Below are 9,322 nucleotides of genomic sequence, written 5' to 3'. Positions count from 1 at the left end.
GAGAGAGAGAGTGAGAGAGAGAGAGAGAGAGAGAGAGAGAGAGAGAGAGAGAGAGAGAGAGAGAGAGAGAGAGGGAGATCAGAAGGCATAAGAAAAAGTATCTGCATTTGATTGTTTACATTTGATTATTAGCAATCCGGGGAGGGTGTTAGTTTAGGGTTGTAGCTGCCTGGAGGTGAACTTTTATTGCGGTTTTGAAGGAGGATAGAGATGCCCTTTCTTTTATACCTGTTGGGAGCGCATTCCACATTGATGTGGCATAGAAAGAGAATGAGTTAAGACCTTTGTTAGTTCGGAATGTAGGTTTAACGTGGTTAGTGGAGCTCCCCCTGGTGTTGTGGTTATGGCGGTCATTTACGTTAAGGAAGTAGTTTGACATGTACTTCGGTATCAGGGAGGTGTAGTGGATTTTATAGACTAGGCTCAGTGCAAGTTGTTTAACTCTGTCCTCCACCTTGAGCCAGCCCACTTTGGAGAAGTGGATAGGAGTGAGGTGGGATCTGGGGTGGAGGTCTAGAAGTAACCTGACTAGCTTGTTCTGGGATGTTTGGAGTTTAGATTTAAGGGTTTTGGAGGTGCTAGGTAGGGTACCAGGAGGTGCATGCGTAATCGAAAAAGGGTTGAATGAGAGTTCCCGCCAGAATCCTCACGGTGCTTTTGTTGACCAGAGAGAAGATTCTGTATATTATATTATATTTGTGCAGTATATTGTGTATTTTATACACAGAATGTGTTCTGGGGTACTTCTGCTCACCATATAATTACACATTGTAGCCATAGATATCTTATAAGTAGATGCAGCATCAAGCGCATCTTGGAGTGGTGATCCGCTCCACTCAGTGCAACTCATTTGGCAGGAGCAATGAACTGTCAGCGCATTTAATTGATCTTACCTCACTGATTTTCACGCGTTTTTTTGTCATACGTGTAGCTATGATAAAGGACACATGTTTTGCCGTGTTTTATTATTCATAGTTTGCTTAACAAATAATAGAATATTCTTATATGCTATAAGTGACCAGACGTCCGAGATCAAAACTGGGATTATAATCCCAGAGAAGCTATTTTTAAATTGAAGAAACAATATGATTAGGTTATATATAGACATGCGTATATCCTACATAAACAATGTATGAATACATTAGATATCTATATATCTTAGGGACCTATAGACTGTATCTCTGTTGCTGCAGCAGCAGAGTTTATTCTGTCTTGACACTTTGTATTGATATTTTGTATTATATTCTTCCCTTAAATGATAATGTTTACAGTGATTGTTTTATTTGTATTTTTTTATGTATGTTGGATAAAAGTGTCTGCCAAATACTTAAACATAAACATATATAAACTTATTTCTTATTTCAACTTTATGTTATTCAAGTATGTCATTTTTAAATTTAATTAATTTCATTGACAAGCAATTCTATTGTGGTCATACTCTTGTTTGCTAGAGTCTACGATTTCAGTACTATTGAAGATCTTTGCTCCTTCTCAACTCTGGTAATATTATTTTCAAAAAATACAACCAATAGTACGTTAATTGTTAATCTTACTTGTGAAAAGTAATCCCCCAATTCCTATTTTCAACAGTCCGCTCATTTGAGCAGGAACACGCTGAACACCATCCAGTGATGTGCGGTGAACTATACACCAGGTGAGGCAAAGATACTTTTGGAGTTGTTTTTTTTCCTTTTTTTTAAACTTAAATTCATATGTGTAGCTCTAATCATTAGGTTGCACATTAGAATAACAAGAAAAAGAAGGGATTTATTTGCTTTCATAAAAACATTATCATAATGATATTATGATATGAATAATGGGTCCAAAAAGTATTTGATAAAGTTGTTATTAAATACTTTTTGGTCCCATTTGGTTTTAACAAAATAAATCAAGTATTGTGAGTGTATTTTACCTTTCTGTACTTGTATCTGAAACAGCAATAGCTATCCTCCATGAAAACCTACTTTGTATGATCACATTCATTTTGTCTTAAAGTCCAGTTTAGAGAAGTATTTCATCTTGGATACAGTATATAATCCTCCATATTGGCAGACACATTAATTTGATTTAATGTTATTGCAAGCAATTAAACAATATTTTTGCATCTGACAAAACACACCCACAAACGCTGGTTTACTCTAATAAAAATGCCATGTTTGTTATAAATACAGTTTTAAAAAAAAATGGAAAAAAAGGCTGGCTTCCGCTGGAGAGACATGTGTCTGCTTGCACTTCTCCCAGTGTGGCAAGTCTGAGTACTGCTAGCTGGTTGTCACTTATCACTTATTCTGCAGCCGAGTAGTCGCAAGAATGGGATCACTAGCGCCCTCTACCACCGTGAGGTGGGATTACTGCGAGCCTCACACAGTGCGTCTTCGCAGCCGTTTTATGATTGCTCAGCACAAAAAATACGTTACACACATACAGTTGTTGACAAAATACACTGTACATTATATACCTCAGCTAACTAAACTATGGAAATGTATAATATAATTCATATAGCAATACGGTCTCACTGCATAGCAGGCCAGCAGTTAGCCGAGTCATTGCGCAATCCATGGTGAGGCTCAACTGGCTGGTGACTCACCGCAAGTCTCTTCTCAGTATTTGAACGGCAAATGTGAAAATTCAGCGATTTTGAATAAAAATAATCTAAAACTGGTGAAGTTAAATGGAAAATAACTTTATAGTATAATCACTGGATACATAAAAAAATTTAATACATTTTTTTTCTTTTTACATTTTTTTTCTTTCCATGATGGCACGTGAGGCCCCGCCTCACCTGACTGCACGTCACTGACACCATCTTTGTTTTCTACCGTCATATAAATTCCTAGATATGGTCAAAATTATTTAAAGTGCACTACGCGTAATAAACGTAACATTATTAATATTGCTACTACGGATAATTTCAACAAAAACTCCTCAAAACAGCCCACTACCTATAATATAGTCTTTTTAAACATAAGATCATTAGCTTCCAAAACGTTATTAGTTAATGAGGTCATTAGAGACAACAATCTTAAGGTCATTGGTCTCAGCGAAACCTGGCTCAAACCAGATGATTTTTCTGCGCTGAATGAGGCATCTCCTCCTAATTATACAAATGCGCATATTGCCCGTCCCATTAAAAGGGGTGGGGGGGTCGCACTAATATACAACGAAAACTTTAACCTTACCCCTAACATAAATAATAAATATAACTCGTTTGAGGTGCTTACTATGAGGTCTGTCACACCGCTGCCTCTCTACCTGGCTGTTATCTACCGCCCCCCAGGGCCCTATTCGGACTTCATCAGTGAATTCTCAGAGTTCATTGCTGATTTAGTGACGCACACCGACAATATAATCATAATGGGGGACTTTAATATCCATATGAATACCCCTTTGGACCCTCCGTGCGTGGCGCTCCAGACTATAATTGATAGCTGTGGTCTTACACAAATAATAAATGAACCCAGGCATCGCAACGGTAATACGATAGATCTAGTGCTTGTCAGGGGTGTCACCACCTCCAAAGTTATGATACTCCAATATACTAAAGTAATGTCCGATCATTACCTTATAAAATTCGAAGTTGTGACTCATTGTCAACAAGTTAATAATAATAATAATAACTGCTATAGCAGCCGCAACATTAATGCTGCCACAACGATGACTCTTGCTGGCCTACTACCTTCGGTAATGGCACCATTCCCAAATTATGTGGGCTCTATTGATAACCTCACTAACAGTGTTGGGTTAGTTACTGAAAACCAGTAACTAGTTATAGTTACTAGTTACTTCATTTCAAAAGTAACTCAGTTACTAACTCAGTTACTTACACCAAAAAGTAATGCGTTACTTTGAAAAGTAACTATTTAGTTACTTATTTTTTTCTTTTTCTTTTTTTAAAGCTCCCATTAATGCCCTTTAGCCTTCATTTCAGTACTGTTATTGCACTGCAGAATAATACAATGTGTTGATCAACTTGACATGCATTTGCATCACTGAACTCTGCTAAGCAATGTGGTCTACATACAACACACAAAGACAAAGATATGTTACAAAGGCCAATTTGTTTCTGGCCAGAACAAATTGGCAAAGCTATTTTAAATAGCTGCAACATAACATACATAAGTAACAAACAGCATAATAACAACATAGCTGTAAACCAAATAAGTACTTTACTTTATTTTTACATACACAAAGCCTAACCAGGCATTTTTTCCTCAAATAATTCTGACACAAAATCATGTCTGAAGCTCAGAACACTCTACACATTTCCCCAGTTTTAGTTTAGAGATAAGGAAAGATTGGCCTGGCCCACTAGGATCCCTCTTTATGTTTGTGAACTTTATAGTCTATACATTTAGAGTGATGTGATAGTCAAACACTCTAGAAGTCTAGGATGAAAGAGTATATAAGAGAATTGACAGCAACGTTCCCTCTAAGGTGCGCGCCTGTGCAATTGCGCACTGCTCAATCGTCCTCTGCGCACGGCAAATCTATGCCACGCACAAAATCAAATAAAAAAATAAGCGCATAACAATTTTCAACACAACACGGACACGACAGAGAAAACAGTTTTTGTCATCATTGTTCAAATATTGTAACGTCTGTCGAGACGCTTTGAGGACATGAATTCCATCCATCACTTTACTGAGCAAAACTCTATATTGTCGGCCAAAAACACATCACCAAAACATTAGTAAAAAAAATGATATCTAGCAAAAGTGGTCATTTTCTGCAGTACAAACCAGACCAAAAGCAACTTTGTTAGATCAACAGCAGCCGCTCGCTCTTTCTCACTTGCGCCAACACATGCACATATGGCACTTAGCCAGTGATGCGTTTACAGCCACACAAAAAGTCGGACAACTCCAACACCACACATAAAGTGTCATTCAAGGTCAGACTCCTTACACTATGATTTACCAATCAAATGTGTGCTTATTCTAGTGTCATTTATTAGGAATCTTAATTTATAAATAATAATCATGAAATGCTATTAGTATATTAAATAAATACTCATAAAAATATATTTTTTACAAACAGGAAGTTGCATGAATGTTCACATGATCCCCTGCTTACATCTCATTGTGCAACATGTGAATGTTTTAATGGGAACTAAATGCAATGTCTGAAAGGGGTACAAATTATTTCCAAAGCAGGACCTCCACCCAGACAAACAATACAAGTACGGTACACAGTTCATGAAAAACAATATTTGTTGTTATTGTCATTATAAGTGGGCCTAAACACTTATGTTAGAAAAGTAAATGACTGCTGTCATTTGATTATAATAATAAGAGAATGTTGTATGTCTATCTGTGTTGGCCCTGCGATGAGGTGGGGACTTGTCCAGGGTGTACACCGCCTTCCGCCAGAATGCAGCTGAGATAGGCTCCAGCGACCCCGAAAGGGACAAGCGGTATAAAATGGATGGATGGATGGAGATGTAAGTTGTTATTTAGTCAGGTTTGGGACAGGTGTGCTGCTGGTGTAGCCACAGTGTGCACGTCTGATGTTGCTCACATGGGCTCCACTCAATGCTCACAGACTTTTTGCGTTTGCTCACACATGAACAATTAGAGGGAACATTGATTGACAGAGTGTGTACCTTCAGTGCTGAATGATGAACAGAGGCAGAGTTAATCCTTAAGTGGTGGAGGGAAAGTGGCATCGGAGTCTCTGTCTCTCTTTACTAGCTACGTCGAAGCATGTTGCTTATGTAGCTTGTTGCAGCACTCAGCAGATTTGAATTGCTGTTTTGGGCAGTAGATGGGATCTTTGATCCAAAGCACAATTTACATTTAACTAAAATGTTATTTTCTTTGTGCTCGACAAAAGAATAGTAGTGAAAATATCTCCAACAAACTCGACTGCAGCTCCGCCATGATCAGACACGCCCCCCTCCTCTCTCTCTTTACTCCCCACACTCAGACACACACAGAGCGCACATCTCTCTTCTCCGGTTTGGGACACAAGAAGAATCAGAACTACGACACTAACACACTTTATACTACATTAAAAGTAATGTAAAATAACGCAGTAACGCATCATGTAGTAACGGTAACTGAGTTACTGAAAAATAAAAAATAACGCGTTAGATTACTAGTTACCGCCGAAACTAACGGCGTTATAGTCCCAACACTGCTCACTAACAACTTTAACGACGCCCTGCGCGACACCATTGATAGTATAGCACCGCTAAAGCTAAAAAGGGCCCCTAAAAGGCGTACCCCATGGTTTACAGAAGAAACTAGAGCTCATAAATTATCATGTGGAAAGCTGGAACGCAAATGGCGCGCGACTAAACTTGAGGTTTCCCATCAAGCATGGAGTAATAGTTTAATAACTTATAAACGCATGCTTACCTTAGCTAAAGCTAAATATTACTCAAATCTCATTCGCCTCAACAAAAACGATCCTACATTTTTGTTTAGTACAGTAGCATCGCTAACCCAACAAGGGACTCCTCCCAGTAGCTCCACCCACTCGGCAGATGACTTTATGAATTTCTTTAATAAGAAAATTGAACTCATTAGAAAGGAGATTAAAGACAATGCATCCCAGCTACAACTGGGTTCTATTAACACAGATACGACTGTATATACGACAGACACTGCCCTCCAAAATAGTCTCTCTCTTTTTGATGAAATAACATTGGAAGAATCGTTAAGGCGTGTAAATGGGACAAAACAAACAACATGTTTACTTGACCCACTTCCTGGGAAACTTATCAAGGAGCTTTTTGTATTATTAGGTCCATCAGTGCTAAATATTATAAACTGATCACTTTCCTCTGGCACTGTTCCACTAGCATTCAAAAAAGCGGTTATTCATCCTCTGCTCAAAAGACCTAACCTCGATCCTGATCTCATGGTAAACTACCGACCAGTGTCCCATCTTCTGTTTATTTCGAAAATCCTCGAAAAAATTGTTGCACAGCAGCTAAATGAACACTTAGCGTCTAACAATCTCTGTGAACCCTTTCAATCCGGTTTCAGGGCAAATCACTCTACAGAGACAGCCCTCGCAAAAATGACTAATGATCTATTGCTAACGATGGATTCTGATGCGTCATCTATGTTGCTGCTTCTTGATCTTAGCGCTGCTTTCGATACCGTCGATCATAATATTTTATTAGAGCGTATCAAAACACGTATTGGTATGTCAGACTTAGCGTTGTCTTGGTTTAACTCTTATCTTACTGACAGGATGCAGTGCGTCTCCCATAACAATGTGACATCGGACTATGTTAAGGTAACGAGCGGAATCCCCCAGGGTTCGGTTCTTGGCCCTGCACTCTCTAGAAATTACATGCTGCCGCTAGGCGACATCATACGCAAATACGGTGTTAGCTTTCACTGTTATGCTGATGACACCCAACTCTACATGCCCCTAAAGCTGACCAACACGCCGGATTGTAGTCAGCTGGAGGCGTGTCTTAATGAAATTAAACAATGGATGTCCGCTAACTTTTTGCAACTCAACGCTAAGAAAACGGAAATGCTGATAATCGGTACTGCTCGACACCAACACCTATTTAATAATACCACCTTAAAGGCCTACTGAAACCCACTACTACCGACCACGCAGTCTGATAGTTTATATATCAATGATGAAATCTTAACATTATAACACATGCCAATACGGCCGGGTTAACTTATAAAGTGACATTTTAAATTTGCCGCTAAACTTCCGGTTCGAAACGCCTCTGAGGATGACGTATGCGCGTGACGTAGCCCGACGAACACGGGTATGCCTTCCACATTGAAGCCGGTACGAAAAAGCTCTGTTTTCATTTCATAATTCCACAGTATTCTGGACATCTGTGTTCGTGAATCTGTTTCAATCATGTTCATTGCATTATGGAGAAGGAAGCCAAGCAAGCAAAGAAGAAAGTTGTCGGTGCGAAATGGACGTATTTTTCGAACGTAGTCAGCCACAACAGTACACAGCCGGCGCTTCTTTGTTTACATTCCCGAAAGATGCAGTCAAGATGGAAGAACTCGGATAACAGAGACTCTAACCAGGAGGACTTTTGATTTGGATACACAGACGCCTGTAGAGAACTGGGACAACACAGACTCTTACCAGGATTACTTTGATTTGGATGACAAAGACGCAGACGTGCTACTGTGAGTATGCAGCTTTGGCTTTTTTTTGCGTATGTACGTAACTTTTTTAAAATATATAAGCTTTATGAACCTTGGGTTAGGTGAACGGTCTTTTGGGCTGAGTGATTGTGTGTGTTGATCATGTGTTTGAATTGTATTGGCGTGTTCTATGGAGCTAGGAGCTAGCAGAGGAGCTAGGAGCTAGCATAACACGTACCGTACCGTAAGTGCGCGTCACGTACGTAACTTTTTAAAAATATATAAGCTTTATGAACCTTGGGTTAGGTGAACGGTCTTTTGGGCTGAGTGATTGTGTGTGTTGATCGGGTGTTTGAATTGTATTGGCGTGTTCTATGGAGCTAGGAGCTAGCAGAGGAGCTAGGAGCTAGCATAACAAACACGCAGGTGTTATTATGCAGGATTAATTTGTGGCATATTAAATATAAGCCTGGTTGTGTTGTGGCTAATAGAGTATATATATGTCTTGTGTTTATTTACTGTTGTAGTCATTCCCAGCTGAATATCAGGTACCGTGAGTATGCAGCCTTGGCTGCTAAACATTCGATAACTTGACCGTATGTGCGCGTCACGTACGTAACTTTTTAAAAATATATAAGCTTTATGAACCTTGGGTTAGGTAAACGGTCTTTTGGGCTGAGTGATTGTGTGTGTTGATCAGGTGTTTGAATTGTATTGGCGTGTTCTATGGAGCTAGGAGCTAGCAGAGGAGCTAGGAGCTAGCATAACAAACACGCAGGTGTTTTTATGCAGGATTAATTTGTGGCATATTAAATATAAGCCTGGTTGTGTTGTGGCTAATAGAGTATATATATGTCTTGTGTTTATTTACTGTTGTAGTCATTCCCAGCTGAATATCAGGTCACCCCCGGCTCTCACAGCATCTTCCCTATCTGAATAGCTTCAACTCCCCACTAGTCCTTCACTTGCACTTTACTCATCCACAAATCTTTCATCCTCGCTCAAATTAATGGGGAAATTGTCGCTTTCTCGGTCCGAATCTCTCTCACTTCATGCGGCCATCATTGTAAACAATAGGGAACTTTGCGTATATGTTCAACTGACTACGTCACGCTACTTCCGGTAGGTGCAAGCCTTTTTTTTATCAGATACCAAAAGTTGCAATCTTTATCGTCGTTGTTCTATACTAAATCCTTTCAGCAAAAATATGGCAATATCGCGAAATGATCAAGTATGAC

At 39.3% G+C, this 9,322-nt stretch overlaps 1 protein-coding gene across 2 annotated transcripts in view; it reads left to right on the top strand.

Moving 5' to 3' along the window:
• Positions 1-9,322, top strand: part of LOC133639529 (zinc finger and SCAN domain-containing protein 2-like) — a 56,922-nt gene that overhangs the window by 866 nt on the left and 46,734 nt on the right. Inside the window, exon 1 of one of the 2 annotated variants that reach the window (XM_062032895.1) lies at positions 1,591-1,654. The exons of the other annotated variant lie outside the window; for it this stretch is intronic. The gene's annotated coding sequence lies outside the window, so the exon portion shown is untranslated. Of the gene's footprint in view, positions 1-1,590; positions 1,655-9,322 lie in introns of those variants that run through there. 2 annotated transcript variants of the gene reach the window in all.

The sequence above is a fragment of the Entelurus aequoreus genome, linkage group LG22 (assembly GCF_033978785.1).
Source record: "Entelurus aequoreus isolate RoL-2023_Sb linkage group LG22, RoL_Eaeq_v1.1, whole genome shotgun sequence".
Classification (NCBI taxonomy): domain Eukaryota; kingdom Metazoa; phylum Chordata; class Actinopteri; order Syngnathiformes; family Syngnathidae; genus Entelurus; species Entelurus aequoreus.
This window is presented reverse-complemented; position numbering and strand designations above follow the sequence as displayed.